General features: G+C 35.7%; 1 pseudogene; it reads left to right on the forward strand.

The window, feature by feature from the left end:
* The first annotated feature begins 13,310 nt into the window (after window positions 1-13,310).
* LOC149244715 (F-box protein SKIP2-like) lies at window positions 13,311-21,419 on the forward strand (annotated as a pseudogene).
* The last annotated feature ends 1,772 nt before the right edge of the window (window positions 21,420-23,191 follow it).

Raw genomic sequence — 23,191 nt, forward strand, 5'->3', positions numbered from 1 at the left:
GCCAACAGGAAAGACAACAAGTAACTACGTATCCATATGCATCATAAGGAAGAAATAAGATATGTAAAACCAAGAAAGAAACACTTATATAGATATATATATATATATATATATATATATATATATATATATATATATATATATATATATATATATATATATATATATATATATATATATATATATATATATATATATATATATATATTGTCTCTAGGGTTACAACAATTTAACCTTAATAATTGACTTTACTTGACCAACTTTGATAGTTTACTCCACTAGAAAATCAACTGACTTACAATATATTCTATTACATTAATTTACTATGATAGTTTACTCAACTAGAAAATCAACTGACTTACAATATATTCTATTACATTAATTTTACTGGGCCAGTCAAGCCAGTCAACTAGTTCCTCCAACATATGCCCTCCCCTTAATGTGTTATTTGTCTTGAAGAAGAGGGAGATTTGGAGAAAAAATTTTCAAAATTTGATACTATGTATATAGAGAAGAGAAGAAGAAGAATGATATTGCCATTGTGTTGCTGAAGGTAAAGGCTATGGATGCATTTGGTACTAAGATGGCTGATTAATGAATCCATTTGATTGATTGAAATTTCTTGCATTCTCTCTAAAGGATTTGAACTTCCTATTCCTCTTTTTTGTTTTGTTGTGAGCGACTAGTTGGATCCTTCTAGTTCGATTTATTGAGGGTTGATATCGTTGGTGCCAACATACCACACCTTCATTGTGTCAAGGCATAATTGGATGTGCAATGTGATACGCAATATAAGTCAAATATGTTGAGGAACCCTCCATCTATTCGACAAAAAAAATTAGGTTTGACAACCACTTCCTAAATATTTCTTATGGACTATCTAACTGGGGTTTTCCTTGCTAGTCATGTGCAAATACTTTAAAATTCTTCATGATCGAAATAGATCACCTTCTAATTGTTGTCTAATCAACTAGAGAAATTGGTTTCATAGCTAGCCAAATTAATAAGGATGGTAAATAGATAATGTTACCAACGTTTTGGCATTCCTAACAATTAACTTTTACCATGTTAACCACAAATTATGCCTAGTTGAACATTCTTCCTGTCTTGAAAACCTGACCATTTGCTTCTAGCATATTCAACTTAGCATTTGAAGCTCTACCAGCTCGAGTAAGGAAAAAAGAAAAAATAGTACATGCCCATTTTACCTGTAACCGTCGGACTTGGCTGATAATCAAGTCCTTGAAATTTTTTGTTGTTGTTCCTCTCGTTTATGGAATCCAGTGGTCATTCAACTGTATTTGGGATATTATCGTTCGAATGTGGTAATCTAATGATATTATAAATGGGCGACGATGTAATATGTTGTTTTTTTCTAACCATTGAGTTGTTGAAATGTTACTTTCAACTGCATCGTCAAAACCGCCAGTTTCCCTGCACTGTTTTTGACGAATGGTGGTAATTCTCCAGGAGGCAGCGAACACGCTCATCTGCTGACACGTACCTTGAGTAGTTTTGTCAGTACAACCTTTCCTCGGCGCGTAAAGTGCAGTAAAAAGGGTTGTGCGATATTGCCGACAACCATCCAATTAATGCGGGCCGGATCGACGAATTGATTGGCAAGAAGAGCCTATGCTTGGTCGGCTGCCATATGATCATTATGGCCTTCTTCAGGAGAGTTCAGGGTGCCAGTACCGTACAATATCTAGATTTTCAGAGCATGCAGATGTCATCTTGAAAAGTCTGCTGGAAAATACAGCAAAACAAGTAAAGCCTTGCAATGGTTGTTATAAGATTGACATGGATGATCCTCAAGCTTGTCCTTCTGTTCATGTTGATGTGAGTGATGGAAGGCGTGATTAGGATCAACAAAATTAATACAATTATTACGGTTTTTGAAGTAATTAGTAAAAATTTACTGCGGTTGTTGAATGTAGGTGAAGTTTTTAATTTTATTGTTTTTAATACACGGGAGTAGTTTTTTTTATGCAAGTAAAAATGTAATGTTATATTATTATGCAAAGTAATGCACAGCAAGTCTTGATCACAAATAAAAGAAAAAGGCAGTGAAAGGCAGAGGGCTCCAGTGATTGTAGGAAGTTTTACACAGGCGTGGCACGCTCTGTTATTTGTTTTTGATTTGCCACTTCTGTGAGCGAATTTTGTAACAGTCAGTCTTATTAATGAATAGAAGTCCTTTGTGTGTGTAAAACTCTGTCCTCTGGAAACAATTTTTAGTTTCTCTATGTCAAAACATAGCATTATTCTCTGTTCAATTATTTTTGTTCTGGAATTATCAGAAATTCCCAACATGGTATCAGAGCTTGTCCAGGCTCTTTGAAGGTGTCAAAGAAGCTAAAGGAAGGATTTCTTGTTGCAGCAGCTTCTCCAGTAGAGTGAAGACTCAGTCAAGAAAGAATCCAAGGTATTTCTCAAGTTAGTTTTTTGTGTTACTGTTGAGGACAGTCAGTTATTTTAAATACACAGTCAAGTATTTTGAAGCATAGTTAAGAGTGCAAGAATGGTTGGAGCCAGCACTAGCATGGGTATCTGTAATACTCAGCTCCCACAATTTAATGGGAAAAACTATGACTATTGGGCAATAACTATGAGAGCTTTTCTTGCTTCCCAAGACTTATGGGAATTTGTTGAGGATGGTTTTGAAGAACCAGCAGATGAAAATGAGTTTAATAATTTAACTCAGGCAGAGAAAGATTTGTTGAAGAACAATAAGAAGAAGGATTCTAAAGCCCTCTACTTTTTGTATCAAGCAGTGCATGAGAGTGTGTTTCCAAGGATAGCAGTAGCCAAGAGATCCAAAGAAGCATGGAAAACTCTCAAGATAGCCTATCAAGGCATGGAGAAAGTGAAGACAACAAAACTACAGTTGCTAAGGAGAGATTTTGAGGCTCTCTGCATGAAGGAGTCAGATAATATTGACTCATTCTTCACACATGTGATTGGTCTGGTCATATAGATAAGGTCTCATGGAGAGATTCTTGAAGAAATGAGGATTGTGGAGAAACTATTGAGGATCCTACCCTCAAGGTTCGATGTGATTGTCACCACCATATAAGAGACAAAGGATCTCACAAACTTCTCAGTTGATGAACCACATGCATCACTGATAACACATGAGCAGAGATTGAGTAGAAATGAAAACTCATCTCTAGAGCATGATTTTAAGACCCAGATGTTCTTTGGAAAAGGAAGAGGTCAAGGTAGAGGAAACAAGAGAGGAAGAGGAAGAAGCCAAAACAGAGGTGGAAGAAACAGTCCAGCAAATGCTCAAGGAAGAGGCAGCAATCCAAATCAGAACCAAGGCCAAGGTAGCAGCCAACAAAGTGGACAACATCATGCTCAAGGAAAAAGGTATGATAAATCCAATGTCTAATGTCACTATTGTAAAAAATATGGGCATTATGCAAATGAATATAGGAAGAAGCAGCATGATATGAGTAATAGAACTAATGCAAATTTCACTAGAGAAAATATCAGCCAAGATAAATTTTTTTTAGCTTATAATATGACTGAAGCAAAGAGTGAAGATGTATGATTCGTAGACTTCGATTGTAGTAACCATATGATAGGAAACATAGCCCTATTTTTTATGTTAGATCAGAGTGTGAAGTCACAAGTTACACTAGGGATTGATAGTAAAGTTTCTGTTATGGGAAAAGGAGAAGTAAATGTCTTAACAAATAAAGGTGAAGAGAAAACCATAGCAGATGTTTATTATGTTCTTGGAATGAAATGTAACCTCATAAGTACTGGACAAATTATTCAAAAGGGGTACAATGTTTTCTTTGTGGATGATGTATGCACCATCATGGATAAAACACCCAACAAAAAATGTATTGCTGAAGTGAAGATGATAAGGAACAGGATGTTCCCTCTCAGAATGAAAGAAGATTTAAAAAATGGAGAAGAAATAGCAGCAGTGACACAAGAGGCTTTCCAAAACGAACTAAAAGATGAAAATTGGTTGTGGCACTTGAGATTTGGACATCTCAACTTTGGAGGTCTTAACTTGTTGAATAGAAAAGGAATGGTAAGAGGATTACCATTGATAGAGAAACCAGACAGCCTTTGTGAAAGTTGTATCTTGGGGAAATAACACAAAGAAATTTTTCCATCTGGGAAAAGCATAAGGGAAAAAGCACCCTTAGAGATTGTCCACTCATATTTATGTGGACCGATGCAAACTCCATCACTTGCAAGCAGCCACTATATTCTAACATTTATTGATGATTTTACTAGAAAAACTTGGGTTTATTTCTTGAAGAACAAAAGTGAAGTGTTTGAAAGATTTTGCAATTTCAAAGCACTTGTAGAAAACCAAAGTGGGCTGCATATCAAAGTTCTAAGAATTGATAGAGGAGGTGAGTATATCTCCAAATAATTTCTACGTTTTTGTAGAGAAAATGGAATTCATAAGCAGTTTACCACTAGGTACACTCCGCAACAAAATGGAGTTGTCGAAAGGAAGAATAGGACAATCATGGATATGGCGAGGAGTATGTTAAAGGCAAAGCATTTGCCAAATGATTATTGGGCTGAAGTTGTACACTGTGCAGCGTACATTTTGAATAGATGCCCTACAAAAGCAGTCATGAACAGAGTGTCGAAAGAAGCATGGAGTGGGACAAAGCAAGGAGTCACCCACATGAAAGTTTTTGGATGTGTGGCTTATGCACACATTCCAGATCAACTAAGGAAGAAGTTGGACAACAAAGGGGAGAAATGTATTTTCATTGGATACAGTGAGGAATCCAAAGCTTACAGGTTGTATAACCCATCCACCAAGAAGCTTATTGTGAGTAAAGATGTTCAGTTCATTGAGGAGGAAGCTTGGGATGGAAGCATAGAGAAAACAGTGAATGTTAAAAACTCTTTGTCTCATGATGAAGATGATGAGGAGATGGCTGAAATACATCCCCAAACAGTAGCACCAACACAAGGGCAGCAAGAGACACCCTTGAGGAGAAATGAAAGTGCTTCTCCAAGCACACCACAAGGAGGAAATTCAAGTGCTTCTTCAAGCACTTGTACACCAAATGAAAGAGGTAATAAGTTTCAAAATTTAAGTGATATTTATGAACAAGAGGAAACAAATGAAGGTATGAACTCTTTGTTTGCTTTATAGTGTCATGTTGATGACCCTGTTCATTTCGAAGAAGGAATTAAGGATAGGAAATGGATAGAAGCTATGGATGAGGAGATCAAAGCCATAGAAAGAAACAAGACATGGGATTTAGTTGAACTACCAAAAGGAAAGGAAGTCATTGGAGTTAAATGGGTCTACAAGACCAAGAGTAATGCTGAAGGCAAAATAGAAAGACACAAGGCAAGACTTGTTGTCAAAGGATATAAGCAGCGGCATGTGAGAGACTATGAGGAAACTTTCGCACCGGTTGCTTGAATGGAAACCGCGAGAACAATGTTGTCCATAGCAGCACAAAACAAGTGGAAAGTTTACCAAATGGACGTGAAGTCAGCATTCCTAAATGGAGTGTTAATTAAAGAGGTTTACATTGAACAACCTCTAGGATATGAAAGGAAAGGCCAAGAGAACAAAGTGTGTAGATTGAAGAAAGCTCTTTATGGGCTGAAGCAAGCACCAAGAGTGTGGTAAAGTAGGATAGATTCCTATCTACTGGAAAATGGATTTGAAAAGTGTGAGGGAGAACCCACCCTCTACATCAAAGAAAAGGATGGTAAAATACTAATTGTTGTGTTATATGTTGATGATGTTATTTTCACAGGTAATGATGATTAACTAATTGAAAATTTCAAAACAGTCATGATAGAAGAATTTGAAATGACTAACATGGGTTTGCTGAGATACTTCTTAGGAATAGAAGTAGAACAAAATGGAAATGGGATTTTTATCTCACAAGCGAAATATGTTAATGAAGTATTGGAAAGATTTAATATGCAGGAGAGAAAAGCAACAATCACTCCCACAGTGATGGGATTAAAACTCAGCAAAGAGGACAACAGCAAGGATTTTGATCCTAGTTTGTACAAGAGCATAGTTGGCAGCTTCATGTATTTGACTGCAACTAGGCCGGATATAATGCATGCTGTTAGTTTGATTTCCATATTCATGGAGAGGCCAAAAGCAGCACATTGGCAGGCCGAAAAAAGGATTCTGAGGTATGTTAAAGGTACTAAAAGGTTTGGCATTTTATATGCTATTTCAGAATGTTCAAATTTAATTGGATAAACTAATAGTGATTGGGCAGGAAGTGTAGATGATCAGAAAAGCACATCCGGTTATGTTTTTCACATGGGTTCAGGAACCATTTCATGAGCTTCTAAAAAACATCCTATTGTAGTATTGTCTACAGCAGAGGCAGAATATGTGGCAGCTACAGCAGCAACGTGTCAAGCAATTTGGATGAGAAGGATGTTAAGGATTTTATGCCAAGAGCAAGCAAAAGGAACTATGATTTTTGGTGACAATAGCTCAGCTATTGCATTATCCAATAATTCTATGTTTCATAAGAGAATGAAACACATTGACACAAAGTTTCATTACATCAGGGAATTGGTAAACAATGGATAAATTGTTTCAGAACACTGCAGAACTCGGGAGCAGGTTGTAGATATACTGACCAAACCATTGGGGCAGAAAAGTTTTGAGTTTTTGAGGAAATGTCTGGGTATGACTGATAACCCAGCAGTTGAAATTAAAGGAGAGCGTTAATATGTTACTTTCAACTGCAGCATCAAAACCGCCAGTTTCCCTGCACCGTTTTTGCCGAATGGTGGTAATTCTCCGGGAGGCAGCAAACACGCTCATCTGCTGACACGTACCCTAAGAAGTTTTTCAGTACAACCTTTCCCCGACGCGTAAAGTGTGGTAAAAAGGGTTGTGCGATATTTCCGACAACCGTCCGATTAATGTGGGCCAAATTGACGGATTGGTTGGCAAGAAGAGCCTATGCTTGGTCGGCTGCCATATGATCAATATGGCCTTCTTCAGGAGAGTACAGGATGCCAATACTATACAATATCTAGATTTTCAGAGCATGCAGATGTCATCTTGAAAAGTGTGCTGGCAAACACAGCAAAACAAGTAAAGCCTTGTAATGGCTATTATAAGATTGACATGGATGATCTTGAAGCTTGTACTTATGTTCATGTTGATGTGAGTGATGGAAGGCGTGATCAAGATCAATGGAATTAATACATTTATTACGGTTGTTGAAGTAATTAATAAAAATTTACTACGGTTGTTGAATGTAGGCGAAGTTTTTAATTTTATTGTTTTTAATTCATGGGAGTAGTTTTTTTATGCAATTAAAAATGTAATGTTATATTATTATGCAAAGTAATGCACAGCAAGTCTTGATTGCAAATAAAAGAAAAAGTCAGCGAAAGGCAGAGAGCTCCAGTGATTGTAGGAAGTTTTACACAGGCGTGGCACGCTCTGATGTTTGTTTTTGATTTGTCACTTCCGTGAGCGAATTTTGTAACAGTCAGTCTTATTAATGAATAGAAGTCTTTTTTGTGTGTAAAACTCTATCCTCTAGAAACAATTTTTAGTTTCTCTGTGTCAAAACAGAGCATTATTCTTTGTTCAATTATTTTTGTTCTGGAATTATCAGAAATTCCCAACATGAGCACCATTATGATATCGACATATTATAAACTTAACAACTTCTTCTTTTAATTTTTGTAAGTAGACGACCCAGAGAACACTTATAATGTCCCAGACGTTGACTAGATGAAGCATTTCTACATTTGCAGTTGATTTCTTATCCATGATTACTCAAATCTTAAATGAATGTGTTGTAGAGGCTACAATTATTCTCCAAATTTTTTCCTACGTTTTGATTTTGGAGCTTTTTCTTCTTATCTACAAGAGCTTATCTTTCACTGATCCAAGTATTCATGCTTTGATTAAGACTTACTTTTTTCATTTATGCTTGTGTTTGCTCCTTTTTACACCTAACTAATCTTTCTAAGTCACAAGATAATCTCTCAACTTCGTCTTACAATATTTATGGGCTTGCCTCCCGAAAATGTGCAATCCTTTAGGGCAAGAAGCCTTGATGATTAGAATTACACAGTTCAAATTGGCAGTGAGCTTTGAGCTCAAAAATTGTTCATTCATGGAAGGCAGCCTTGCACCGAGCCCAAGTGTAGTCCCTCACAGTGTTTAAATCTTATACTTTAATCCAGAGTGAGGGATGTGTAAGTATGTTTGTGCTCAACCTGATTTCATGTAAAGTAATTAAAAGTTCAAAAAAGTGTGAGTAAGATGTTTAAATCTTATGAGGGGGATGTATTAGTATGTTTTTCCTCAAAGTGGAGATGACACTCATCTTTTTTAAAATTAGAATAAAATACACTCTAAATGGAAAAAATAATGCCAACTATAATAATAATAAAAATGAATATGTTGTACATTTAAAGTAATTAGAAGTAAATAAAAGTGAGTAAGATGTTTAAATCATTTTAATTTAATTTATGACTATGAAATGTTTGGACGTACTTGTTATGTAAAATATTCTAATGTCAATTATGTATATATTATATATTGTTTTAAAAGAATTGTGTATATATCATGGAAAAAATAAGTTTTATGGTTAAAACATTTAAAGTGGTCTCAATATAATTAGAAGTAAAAAAAAGTGAGTAAGATGTTTAAATCATTTTAATTTTAATTTATGCCTATGAAATGTTTGGACTTACTTGTTATATAAAATATGCTAATGTCAATTATGTATATATTATATATTGTTTTAAAAGAATTGTGTATATATCATGGAAAAAATAAGTTTTATGGTCAAAACATCTAAAGTGGTCTCAATATTTTATAGTTTGATCCTCTATATATCATTCAAAAATATAATTTAAAAAATGAAACATTACACATTATATTATGTAAAGAAATTTAATATTTTTCTATTCATGTTAAATCCATAATTAAAATAAATCTATATTAATGATTTTCAATTTAAAATTTAATAAATATTTTATTTATATTTTAATTTCTAATTATATATATATATATATATGATATTAATTAAAAATATATATATAGTTTTATATTTTTTAATTTGTTTTTAAGTATAAATGTTTTGTTTAAATGTATGCTAGTTGTTTTATATTTTGATTTTTTTATTATATTGAATAATACCATTAAAAAAAACAACCGTTGACCAGTTATACTACGCTTATGCACTTTATGTTAAATTTGCAGGGAGGGGATAAGCTTCCCCAGAGATGTTGCTTGCCACGTTGATCAAATGACAATTTCGAATCTCCTGATCATTAAGGATCGTCAAAACTTTAGACTTTTCCACGTAAATATTATGCTACTGGGTGTTTCTGTTCGTGGCAGGAAAACCTTCTGCTGAATCCATCAAAAACCAACGGAATTGTTCGGCCGGATTCCTGCTCAGGTAGCGGGAAGCCGTGTATTTTGAATAATCGCGATTGAACTAACATGTTTAAGTTGAATGTGCACTCTCATTTAGCCGCCGCAGTGAAATGTTAATGTGACACTGCTGTAATTAGTCTCCAGCCCTACGAACAAGTCAGTTTCGATCTCGTGTTATAATGGTACACCTCTCCAGCCATACGAAAAAGTCAGTCAGGATGAGGCTGCAACACGATGGAACACGATTCATCGTCATATCATATTTTAATGAAAGAAAATTTCCACACTAAAAAAGATAATAGGAATGTAAGAAAATTAAAAGAGATCATAATAACCAGTATTTATTTTCCATTAGAATAATATATTATTATTTTAAATGAATAACTAGGTAATAAAAGGCTTGATCAATTATCATGAGGATTACTATTTTGAGTATTTTAATATGGTAAGATAAAATGGTAGTTTCATATCTGGCATTGAACAATGGTTATATGGGTGCATTATTAGAGCAATTTTTGAATAGTGATTATGAGTTTCAAATTTATGAATAATGGTTAAATGGGTGTATTATTAGAGCAATTTTTGCATAGTGATTATGAGTTTCAAATTTATGGTTGTTTTATTTGGTTAATTAGTTAAAGTATAATTATTGCACACATAAAATTGTATAGAGGAAGTTAACCAATGTAATAGTACAAATATTAGTACACAATAAATTGTCTTAAATATTAATACACAAAATGTTGTTTCAAGATAGACATGTTATTTTAGACATAACTTAATAATGATCAATAATTTTAATAATTAAATATGATAACACACATAAGACAAGTAGGAGTAGAGACAGACATACTATCTTGGATACAACCTAATAATGACCAATAGTCATAATAATCAAATATCATAATGCACACAAGACAAATAGGAGCTACATCCTCCAACACTCCCCCTAAATCACTACTTGTCTTAATTTGATATCAATGTTCATATAAAAGAAAAACCATCTACTATAATGCAATATGCTATTTTCATGTCACGTAGATATGAGCACATACAATACACTCCATTCCATGGAGATACCAAGTACAAACTCAAAAAGTTTCATGCACCATTGATCAACTTAAATATGACACATAGGCTTGCTACATCTACAAATTGTGTATCATATTACAATATGGTCATGAATTTGTTATTATTTCAAACAATTCATAGAATTTTACTTATATTTGTCCATCAACACCCAAGATTTGTTGTTATCAATCCAACCATTATCCTTTGCTACCCTTTGCTACCATTGTGTTTCCACAAGCATTTTCACTTATTTTCCTTGGACCAAAATCCAAATATCTTTGTACTTTATCAAGGACTTCTCTCTCTTCCCTATTCGAAAATCATTACTCCACTCCAAAAGTTTAGCCTACAATCAATCTTAGTTTCTCAAGCAAGAATAATAAAATTTACTTCCACCTTAAAAAGTGTCCATGTTCCTACCTTCACCTGAAGAAATTTCATCACATCCTAGCTAGAAGAACTATCATACCACTAATACCCCAGATTAACTAGGAACTTGTTTTACACCAGGGCCGACATCAATTTGACCCATGAAGAATGAATCACTAACCAACTTATGGACATACATCTATCTACTAAGTTACATGGCTATCATATGTTGTACTTACCAGTTATCTAAGTAGTCTAGTTACAATATGTATATGTTGTAATCTAGCAAAAAGTAAGCATTGGTTGCCAGTAGGAAAGACAACAAGTAACTAGATATCCATATGCATCATAAGGAAGAAAGAAGAGATGTAAAGTAGTGGATAACTAAGAAAGAGACATTTATATTATATATTCTAGTACATAGATTTTTTTGCATACATATATATTATATATTTTGTCTCAACAGTTACAACAATTTAACCGTGAAAACTGACTTTACACAACCAACTTTGATAATCTACTCGAGTAGAGAATCCACTAATTTACAATATATTTTATTACATTGACTCTATTGGGCTAGTTGACCAAGTTGAGTAGTTCCTCCAACATCTTCCCCACCCTTAATGCCTTCTTCATCCTAAAGAAGAGGAAAATTTAGAGCCAAAAATTTCAAAATTTGATACAATGTACGCAAAGAAGAGAAGAAGACGAAGAATGATAGTGCCACTGTGTTGTTGAAGGTGAAGCCTATGGATGCATTTGTTCCTAAGATGGTTGATAAAGTTCAGATTCCTCTTTTTTGTTTTGTTCTGAGCGACTAGTTGGATCCTTCTAGTTCAATTTCTCAAGGGTTGACATCGTTGGAGCCAACATACCACACCTTCGTTGTTTCGAGGCATAGTTTGATGTGTGATGTGATGGGAAATATAATTTGGATATGTTGAGGAACCCTCCATCTATTCGACAAAAAATTTATGTTCGACAACTAGTTCTTAAATATTTCTTGCGGGCTACCTCACTCGGGTTTTCTCAACTAGCCATGTGCAAACGCTTTAAAATTCTTCATTATGGAAATAGACCACCTTTTGAATGTTGTCTAACCGACTAGAGAAACGTGTTTCATAGCTAACCAAATTAACAAGGACGAGAAATTGATAATCTTACCAGTGTTTTGGCATTCCTTGCAATTTACTTTTAACATGTTGACCACAAATTCTGCCTAGTTGAACATTTTATCTTCTCTTGACAATCTGACCAATTTCTTCTAGCATATTCAACTTGGCATTGGAATCTTTACTAGCTAGAGTAAGGAAAAAAGAAACAATAATACATGCCCATTTTACTTGTAACTCTTGGACTTGGCTGATAATCAAGCCCTTGGAATTTTTTGTTGTTGTTCCTCTCGTGATTTCTCGAATCCAAGTGTTCATTCGACTGCTTTTGGGATCTTGTCATCTGAATGTGGTAATATAGAGATATCATGAGTGCGCAACGGTGTAATATGCAGTTCTTTTTCTAGCCATAGAGAGCCATTATGATACAAACAGATTATAAACTTAGCAGCTTCTTATTTTAATCCTTGTAAGTCCACGGTAAACATAACACTTAGAATGTCCTAAATGCCAGTTATATGAAGCATTTTTACATTTGCAGTCTTACTATCCACAATTTCTCAATTCTTGAATTGTTGGTTACGTCGTAAGGCGTTTCCCTTTGAAATCAACTTTCCTCTGGGGTTACGTGTACAATTCTGAGCCTTTGATTTAATTGTTAGACGATTAAAATAATCTTACCCATCCAATTTATTTAACTACAAATTATAAAAATGAGATGCGACCCAGCAGATCGACGGTGTGTCTTCGGCATCTGCATTATTGTGTACTGTGTAACTCCTGGATTGTTGTAAACTGACAGAGCGCTACCTATGGAAACCTCTGCTAAGTCAGGGAAAGGTGCAGGGGGCCGAAAGGGAGAATCCAAGAAAAAGCCCGTCACGAAATCAGTCAAAGCCGGCCTTCAATTTCCTGTTGGAAGGCTCGCCAGGTATCTGAAGAATGGAAGATATGCCAAGAGGGTTGGGATTGGAGCCCCCATTTTTCTTGCAGCTGTGCTTGAATACCTAGCAGCTGAGGTAAATATTGATATGAATTCTGTTTTTAACACATTGATTTGGTTCTATGATGTAGCGATTTGTTTGGTGGTTCCATTGTATCAGTGGCTTTTGTCAATTAGTGTGCTTTCCGAGTTAGGGTTTTGGGGATTTACATGAAATTCTTGGTTTTATTGTTAGGAACTGTTACCTCAAGTCTCAGAATTTAAGTTTTTGCCGAAAATATCCAGCTTTCCCTTTGTTAGGCAGTTAAGAATTTGTCAAGCGCAATTTCAGATCAAATTTGTTTGTTTCCTTCTGTTTTTTAACCCATAAACTTATCTTAAGCTAATTGAATATTTTCTGATTGAGTTCTTAGGTCTGATGGGTCAATCCAGCTCTTCTTTAGCTCCTCCACCAATGGGCCTTTTTCTGGAGAAGAACAAGGTCGAACAGTTTGGTGTGTATCCAGAGCGGGATCTCATTGTATATTTACCGGATGAATGCTTGGCCTCAATTTTCCAGAAGCTCACAAATGAAGATCGAAATGCTTTTTCCCTAGTCTACATTAGATGGCACTGCATTGAATCGAAAAGTAGGCAACGCCTAGTTCTCCTTGCTCGAACTGAGCTTTCCTCCTTGCTTCCAACCCTGATCACTAGATTTGAACATGTGACTGTTCTGGCTCTGAAATGCTCCAGAAAATTTCCCAGTATTGACAACAAGGCACTTTCTTTAATTGGAAAGAGTTTCACTCATCTCAATAAGATCAAACTGAAGAGATGCATCGAGATTACTGATGAGGGTCTAGAATCCTTCTCACTTGTATGTGGTCCTATTAAGAAATTTTCATGCGGGTCATGTGGATTTGGAGCGAAGGGTTTGAATTCAATACTTAAGAATCGCAACGAACTGGAAGATCTTACAGCTAAAAGACTTAGAATATTAGATGTTCAAATGGAAAGAATAGGGCCAGGGCAAGGTAAGCTACAACGATTGTGCCTTAAAGATCTTTATAACGGGCAGCTATTTGCCCCACTATTATCGAGATCCAAGTGTCTAAGGACGCTCATTTTATCATGGAATTCAGGGTCTTGGGATCAGTTGTTGGAAATCAGCACTAGAAACTTGCAACAGCTAACGGAATTGCAAATTGAAAACATGCATTTACACTAGAAACTTGCAACAGCTGACGGAATTGCAAATTAAAAACATGCATTTAGGTGATAGAGGTTTGATGGCTATTTCAAAGTGCTCAAAGCTGGAAGTATTTTATATTGGCAGGGTGTCTGATTGTCCTGATCGAGGTATTTATGCAGTTGCAAATGGATGTAGGAAACTGACAGAGGTGCACCTTGATAGTGGCAAGTCCAAAAGAATTGGCGAGGAAGAGTTATTGTCCCTTGCAAACAAATGTCTTCAGATGGAAGAACTTGGCAATGTCTTCAGATGCAAGAACTTGTCTTGATGGGCATTGCTATTTCGGTTGAGAGTTTGAGTGCCTTGGCTTCCAATTGCCCTGTGTTGGAAAGAATGGCACTCTGCAACAGTGATAGTGTTGGGGACAAGGAGATGTCTTGTATTTCAGGTAAGTTCATAGCATTGAAGAAGCTATGCATTAAAAATTGCCCAATATCTGATGAAGGTCTTGTGACGATTTCCAGCGGCTGCCCTAGCCTTATAAAATTAAAGGTGTAAAGCAGTAACATCCAAAAGTGTCTGTCATGTTCAGAAAAAAAGAGCCTCTCTAATCGTTGCTGTTGATGGTGGTTCACAGACAGCAAGAGAGGATGATCAGAGCAGGTCTCTTCAGCTTGGGGATGACAGAGTCATTAGAGAATCAACTCATTTGCTATGCGGAAGTAGAGGTCACTTAATCAAGACAAAATTGGGCACAGCAGCTTCCAATTTGCTCACAGGGTCTTTTTCTGGTGGCCAGTCTCGTGGTTAAGTTTCTGAGATAGATATATGAAAGGATGCTTATTGTATTTTATTGATTTCCTTTGATGATTCTCTCTTTGCAAGGAACCTCTACGACGCATGACTGTTGTGAATATCCAGAAATTCTTGTAGCCATTCTTTGAAAACCTTTCTATTCTATTCTATTCCGAACTGGATTATTTCCTAACAGGTCTACATGATGTTGAAGTTAGAGCCTATTTTGTTTCTTGTTGTAGGTACATGTTTCTATTTGATCAGATCTATAATATGTAATTTGAAATCCAATACCTCATATTATATTTCCAGAACACTACTGTTTGTTTATGAAACTCAGTCATGTATCTTAGGGCTTCCTTGCAATGCCCGAAACAAAATTAAATTCCAGAATAGATCCATGCATCTCAGTGCATTTCACCATCTTTCAATAAGCAGGCAATTCCTGTCTTTGAAGATTCTTCCTTCTATAATCGGTCAGTTGGCATTCAAACTTTTGGCTACAGCGTTTAGGTCCGTTTCCATTGGGTTGGTGATTTTTAACAATCTTAATTACATTTTTGACTTGTTTTAGTTGCATTCTACACTTGTCTCTGTACATGTAGAATTTTTTTGGCTATGCTTAATTTATCTAATTTCTATACTATCTCATGCTCTCTTTTTTCTTGGCCTCTGGTATTTCAATGCCTGCAAAGATGAATTCTGTCATACATGAAAAATTGCCCAATATCTGATGAAGGTCTTGTGACGGTTGCCAGTGGCTGCCCTAGCCTTATAAAATTAAAGGTGTAAAGCAGTAACATCCAAAAGTGTCTGTCAGGTTCAGAAAAAAAGAGCCTCTCTAATCGTTGCTATTGATGGTGGTTCACAGACAGCAGGAGAGGATGATTAGAGCAGGTCTCTTTAGCTTGGGGATGACACCGTCATTAGAGAATCAACTCATGTGCTATGTGGAAGCAAAGGTCACTTAATCAAGACAAAATTGGGCACAACAGCTTCCAATTTGCTCAGAGGGTCTTTTTCTGGTGGCCAGTCTCGTGGTTAAGTTTCTGAGATAGATATATGAAAGGATGCTTATTGTATTTTATTGATTTCCTTTGACGATTCCCTCTTTGCAAGGAGCCTCTAGGATGCATTACTATTGTGAATATCCGGAAATTCTTGTAGCCATTCTTTGTAAACCTTTATATTCTATTCCGAATTGGATTATTTCCTAACAGGTCTACATGATGTTGAAGTTAGAGCCTATTTTGTTTCTTGTTGTATGTACATGTTCTGTTTAATCAGATCTATAATATGTAATTTGAAATCCAGTAGGAGGGGTGGCAGCAGAAGCAACTCACAGGGTCAAGGCAAGGCCTATACATTTGTCCAGGACTCAGTTGAAACTTATTCCATTGTTGTCCCTTGAGAAATTAGAAATTTGGAAACCATGGTGGATGATGAGAGGCAATCTTATTCTGACTCTAAGATAATGGAGAAGATTTCTTGTTTGGCTTCCGATCATAGCCATATTACTGGATGGAGAAACAAATACCTCAACTCAATTTCACTACACTCGAAGAAAAAGACCCCAACTCAATTTCATTACACTAGAAGACAAAGACCCAGCTTGGTATGATGATGAATGATAAACAAGTGGAGAGATACAATGTTTTTGCTTAGTCGGAGAATATTAAAAGAATGTTGAGGAATCAACATATTTTCATGGATAGGATGGATACAAGGCTGACCCATGTAGAGAATGTGACTTTGATACTTCTGTGCCTACCCATTCTAGCCGATTTAGAAGGTCATCTTCAATGTGACTTTGATATTTTTCTCTCCCCATTTGAGTGAAAATTTCCTTTAACTCTTAATAGTCTACAAATCTACTGGCATATATGGTTTTGTACTTATTAACCAAAATGTGTAGTCTTTTTAACTTTCTACTCCTCTAATTTCCCCGGAAGAAACCCAAATCCCCTAAATAATAAGAACATCATTGTACTCTAGATTTGAAGGCATTTTGATGCAATAATGTTTTTTAATATATATATATCTATATATATATATATATATATATATATATATATATATATATATATATATATATATATATATAGATATATATATATATATATATATATCCAGTAACATGATTTTGCACATAAATGGAAAGGAGATTTCTGCCATTGTCAAAGTGCAAAGGAAATTTTATGGCATCAAATTTTTGTAACCCATATCCTTCTTTGATCGTGAACCAACCAAGAACTTCTGTGTCACTGAATTTTCTTATTCCATTTCATCCATTGTTGATGAACCAGCTATGTTTGTATAACCCATTCTTTACCCATTGCCCAACAACGTTGACCTAAGGAGATGCCGCAAAACTGTATTCCAAACCAGTATATATCTCTGTTACGTCTTAGAAGATTATTATAAACGCAGTTTTTTCAGAACACCAGATATTGACTGAATTCCAGTGATGATTTATATCATTCTAGACATATACCAAATGATATCCAACATTAGCTAGTCTGCACAAATTGCTGATACAATAGAGAGTGGCTGACGTCGAAGCCACTATATGTATTAGGTAACGATTTTTTTCGAGAGGATTGTGGAAAATTTTCCATCATGCGAAATTACCTGTTTAAATTTTTCGATCAGCTCCGTTGTGGACCCATTTACCAATCTCAAACTCAAAATGAAAAATTTGACAACTAAAAGTTTTTCTTCCATGGAAAGAAACCATTGTTAGTGTTGAAAATAATGAAGAATATGTAAATTTGGAGAAATTTGGTTCACTAGAGTTTTATCTTATGAATTAGTTCTTATTTTTTAGAAAATTGTCTTAACTTTTCTAGATTCCTTTTATATAGATTGTTCTTGTTAGCATAATTTCGAAATAGGCTTCTCTCCTGGTGCATATAGGCCATGATGATAGGTGTGGGGCAGTTCGATTCATTGTATGTCACACTATCTTTCAGATTAGACACAGTAATATTTCCTTTTATACTGATTGTTCTTGTTAGCATAATTTTGAAATAGGCTTCTCTCCTCGTGCATATAGGCCATGATGACTCATCACACACAACATAAAGTATGCAATGTTGTTAAAACTAGAAAGCCTGCCATCCATTCAAAGAAGGTAAATCTTAAGGAGAATCCAATTAGGTATGGCCACACTCTTCATCCTTGTATCACTTGTTTTGGGAATAATACATTTGATATTTCACTATTGCACAAGAAAAATGCAAATCAAGAATGATACATTATGAACCCAAAAGATAGTGACCACATACTAGGTTCACCCTCCCTACTTAAGCAAGGAGAGTTAGCATGTCCATTTTGTATCTGATCTCAATGCATCTACATCATCCCTAAAAATTTCAATCATCTTAGAGATTTGCATAGCCAACTCCATTCTATTAATTGAAACTTCTCCAAAATGGACTAGATTAGAAGGTTGTTCTGCACCGTTGTTTCCATAAGGAGCTGTATGTTAGCCTGATTTGGTTTCCCATGGTTTTCATTACAGTTAGAGGAGCAGGAGGAGGAGGGGGTGCAATTCAGTAGCAACAACACTGACAGTTCAGTTGTTATATGTAGTTGATATTACATGATATGATTCAAAAGTTCATATGAGTTTAGGAGAAGAAACTAATCAAAAGGTTTTGATTGCTTCCTCAGAGTTCTATATCAAATTTAAAGTGTTGGCATAGTCATTTTGTTATGCACATAGACTAAAATTTTCCTTTTTGTTGGATACTCAAATAGAAACTGAAAAAATTCTAGCAAAATTAGTTGTGGAGTTAGGGAAGCAGAAGGTTTGATGTTCTCTCTTACCTTGTACAATACTTGCGAAAGTGGCATACTGTAATGATCTATGTGGGATGCCATTTATTGGTTAAGAGTTATAACAACATATGTTTGATGCACTCCAGTAGTCTAGGGATCTAACCCTCCAATATTTTCAGGACCTTGAGCTTTTACCATGGTCTCGATTTTAGAGTTCTTTTTATTGAACTAAATAAGTTTGTATATAATCTAACAAATCTAGATTATTGTATGATATTCTAGCAAAAGTATCGTAACATTAACGATTGTTCTATTTTGCAGAAGGGACATACACAGCTTAGAAATTAGACAGTGCGTGTCAATTTTTGGGTTATCAATATCATGACTCTTTACCATCTAATTTTGATTGCAACAATGCGTTTGTAAGTGCAAATACCATTATAATTACACGAACCGTTCAAATGTGTTGAAAGTATAATGAGCTAATAAACTGGGTACTTGGGAAGCTAATCAAGCATTTCAAAGTAATGTGTACCTTGAACAGGTTGATGCTCTTTTCTTACAGACTCTAGGTCAATTAGCATTATGTCTTGTCATACTACAGTTACATGACTACCGTCACAAACCTAATTCAACCAATATCCAAGTGGAGTTGTGGGGCAGTTCCATTCATTGTATGTCACACTATCTTTCAGATTAGACAAAGTAATATTTCCTTTTATATAGATTGTTCTTGTTAGCATAATTCTGCAATAGGTAATTAGACAAAGTATGCAATGTTGTTAAAACTGGAGAGCTTGCCATCCATTCAGAGAAGGTAAATCTTAAAGAGAATCCAATTAGGTATGGCCACACTCTTCAGCCTTGTATCACTTGGTTAGGCAGTTAAGATGAGAGATAAATATAGCCATCTAGGTTAGTTTATTATCTTCCACCAAAATCTCATCAATGTCTGCTTGTCTGAGGCAAACATGTCACAAATTCCAGGTAAATACTCTCTCATTATTATGAATAGGTAATCCTCTTTGAAATGTTTAATAGATATATCTTTCATCTACATACTTGGGTATCGAGTTTTTCCCTTCTTCATTGTTCTGGTAGACATGGGAAATTTCAAAGTGCTAAGTCCACTAGAAGACCAAATGTGCAAAGGTGGAGCAGATTCATCAATCACCTGCAAATAAGCTCAACCACCCCAGGGGTTGAGGACCTCAGACAATGTAAACGTGCCTTTGAACCCTTATGTGGACCCTTTGATGATAAGGATCTGGGGACCCTTATGATGTGGAAAACAAGCAGTGAAGAACACACCTGGCAAATAGACAATTATCATAATGAATATTACAGTTACACTTCATTCCTCCCTCATATAGGACTTGAAGATATTTTGCAAAAATGGGATGCCTCAGGTTGTCTAAGAAGTATTAAAATAATAACAAAATTGTAACTACTTACTCGAGGGCTAATTTGTGTTGCTTGAGATATTAAAAACTAGATACCAATACCTGAATAATTACAAAATTATACAATTATTGTTACATGTGTTGTTTCCTCCCAGCTTATGCAGAAGTTGTCCTTAATTTCTAGAAAGTGTTGTTCAAATGTAGCTCGGGATATCCCTTTGGCGTGAGATGGCAGGTTCCCTTGTGTACCTTTAAATATGATTTGGTTTGCCTATTCTCTGTTGAAGCTGTTGATACAGTTTGGGGGTTGAATAGTATGTTCTCTGAGTGTGGGCTTGTATCTATAGCATCGCATTCTGTGGAATCATGGATGTAACATGTGTACCTCCTCCAACTGTGAGGGTTCAGAGAGGTTGATGTTATTAACATTTTACGTTGAATGCAAGATGTGCTCGATTAAGAGCTAAATAGAGGCATTCGGGCCCACAATTTGCAAAATTGTGTATGGCTCAATATTGAATGGTTTTGGGCAATGTTGGTGTTGTTTGTTAAACTGTATCTTGTCAAGATGAAGCTAGACTTAATCGTTCACCTAAATATTGTGAGGAATTTGATGCCTAAGTGGATGCTTAGAGCTTTTTATTTTCCTCGTGTTTTATTTGTATGTTCTTTATATCTTATCTGCCTTGGATTTGTATGTTCTGCCACCCTTCTGCAACTTTTGTTCTTGAAAGTTGAATCCACTGTAGGTTGCTCTACAATTATGCTAACAAGGTCACCCCAAGAAATTTTCACAGTATTTGACGGGTGAGACATCACAAACCAATGTCAATAAAAGTGTGATGAAAATCTTCGTGGCTGAGTTGGCTGTTACTTTTGAACCATCCCAAACTGTAGGGCTGTGGATGTAGTTGTGGGAAGATTTATTGTTGTAACCAAGTCTTGTGACACCAAGTTTGTCATGTTGCCATTGTCGATTATTAGTTGAACTAGTTGATCCTTAACCTGGCAATTTTGTGAAAAAGGACGTTCTTTATTAGTGGAGTATTAGCCAGTCATTAAGACTAATTGCAGATTGGGCCCTTGCAGATACCTAGCCTTATAAAATTAAAGGTGTAAAGCAGTAACATCCAAAAGTGTCTGTCAGGTTCAGAAAAAAAGAGCCTCTCTAATCATTGCTGTTGATGGCGGTTCAAAGACAGCAAGAGAGGATGATCAGAGCAGGTCTCTTCAGCTTGGGGATGACAGAGTCATTAGAGAATCAACTCATGTGCTATGCGGAAGCAGAGGTCACTTAATCAAGACAAAATTGGGCACAGCAGCTTCCAATTTGCTCAGAGGGTCTTTTTCTGGTGGCCATTCTCGTGGTTAAGTTTCTAAGATAAATATATGAAAGGATGCTTATTGTATTTTATTGATTTCCTTTGATGATTCTCTCTTTGCAAGGAACCTCTACGAGTCATGACTGTTGTGACGCATGACTGTTGTGAATATCTGGAAATTCTTGTAGTCATTCTTTGTAAACCTTTATATTCTATTCCGAACTGGATTATTTCCTAACAGGTCTACATGATGTTGAAGTTAGAGCCTATTTTGTTTCTTGTTGTAGGTACATGTTTCTGTTTGATCAGATCTATAATATGTAATTTGAAATCCAGTGCCTCATATTGTATTTCCAGAACACTACTGTTTGTTTATGAAACTCAGTCATGTATCTTAGGGCTTCCCTGCAATGCCCGAAACAAAATTAAATTCCAGAATAGATCCATGCATCTCAGTGCATTTCACCATCTTTCAGTAAGCAGGCAATTCCTGTCTTTAAAGATTCTTCCTTGTATAATCGGTCAGCCGGCATTCAAAGTTATAGCTACAGCGTTTAGGTCCATTTCCATTGGGTTGGTGATTTTTAACAATCTTAATTACATTTTTGACTTGTTGCATTCTGCACGTGTCTCTGTACATGTAGAATTTTTTTGGCTATGCTTAATTTATCTAATTTCTACACTATCTCATGCTCTTTTTTTTCTTGGCCTCTGGTATTTCAATGCCTGCAAAGATGACAGGAATTTTCTTGGCCTCTGGTATTTCAATGCCTGCAAAGATGAATCTTGTCATACATGAAAAATTGCCTAATATCTGATGAAGGTCTTGTGACGATTGCCAGCGGCTGCCCTAGCCTTATAAAATTAAAGGTGTAAAGCAGTAACATCCAAAAGTGTCCAGGTTCAGACAAAAAGAGCCTCTCTAATCGTTACAGTTGATGGTGGTTCACAGACAGCAAGAGAGGATGATCAGAGTAGGTCTCTTCAGCTTGGGGATGACAGAGTCATTAGAGAATCAACTCATGTGCTATGCGGAAGCAGAGGTCACTTAATCAAGACAAAATTGGGCACAACAGCTTCCAATTTTCTCACAGGGTCCTTTTCTAGTGGCCAGTCTCGTGGTTAAGTTTCTAAGATAGATATATGAAAGGATGCTTATTGTATTTTATTGATTTCCTTTGATGATTCTCTCTTTGCAAGGAACCTCTAGGACGCATGACTGTTGTGAATATCCAGAAATTCTTGTAGCCATTCTTTGTAAACCTTTATATTCTATTCCGAACTGGATTATTTCCTAACAGATCTACATGATGTTGAAGTTAGAGCCTATTTTGTTTCTTGTTGTAGGTACATGTTCTGTTTGATCAGATCTATAATATGTAATTTGAAATCCAGTAGGAGGGGTGGCAGCGGAAGCAACTCACAGGGTCAAGGCAAGGCCTAGACATTTTTCCAGGACTCAGTCGAAACTTATTCCATTGTTGTCCCTTGAGAAATTAGAAATTTGGAAACCATGGTGGATGATGAGAGGCAATCTTATTCGGACTCTAAGATAATGGAGGAGATTTCTTGTTGGGCTCCCGATCATAGCCATATTAGTGGATGGAGAAACAAATACCTCAACTCAATTTCACTACACTCGAAGACAAAGACCCCAACTCAATTTCATTACACACTAGAAGATAAAGACCCAGCTTGGTATGATGATGAATGATAAACAAGTGGAGAGATACAATGTTTTTGCTTAGTTGGAGAATATTAAAAGAATGTTGAGGAATCAACATATTTTCATGCATTGGATGGATACAAGGCTGACCCATGT

The sequence above is a fragment of the Pinus tabuliformis genome, chromosome 8, assembly GCF_031772625.1.
Source record: "Pinus tabuliformis cultivar Carrire ecotype Pingquan chromosome 8, CPIR1, whole genome shotgun sequence".
Classification (NCBI taxonomy): domain Eukaryota; kingdom Viridiplantae; phylum Streptophyta; class Pinopsida; order Pinales; family Pinaceae; genus Pinus; species Pinus tabuliformis.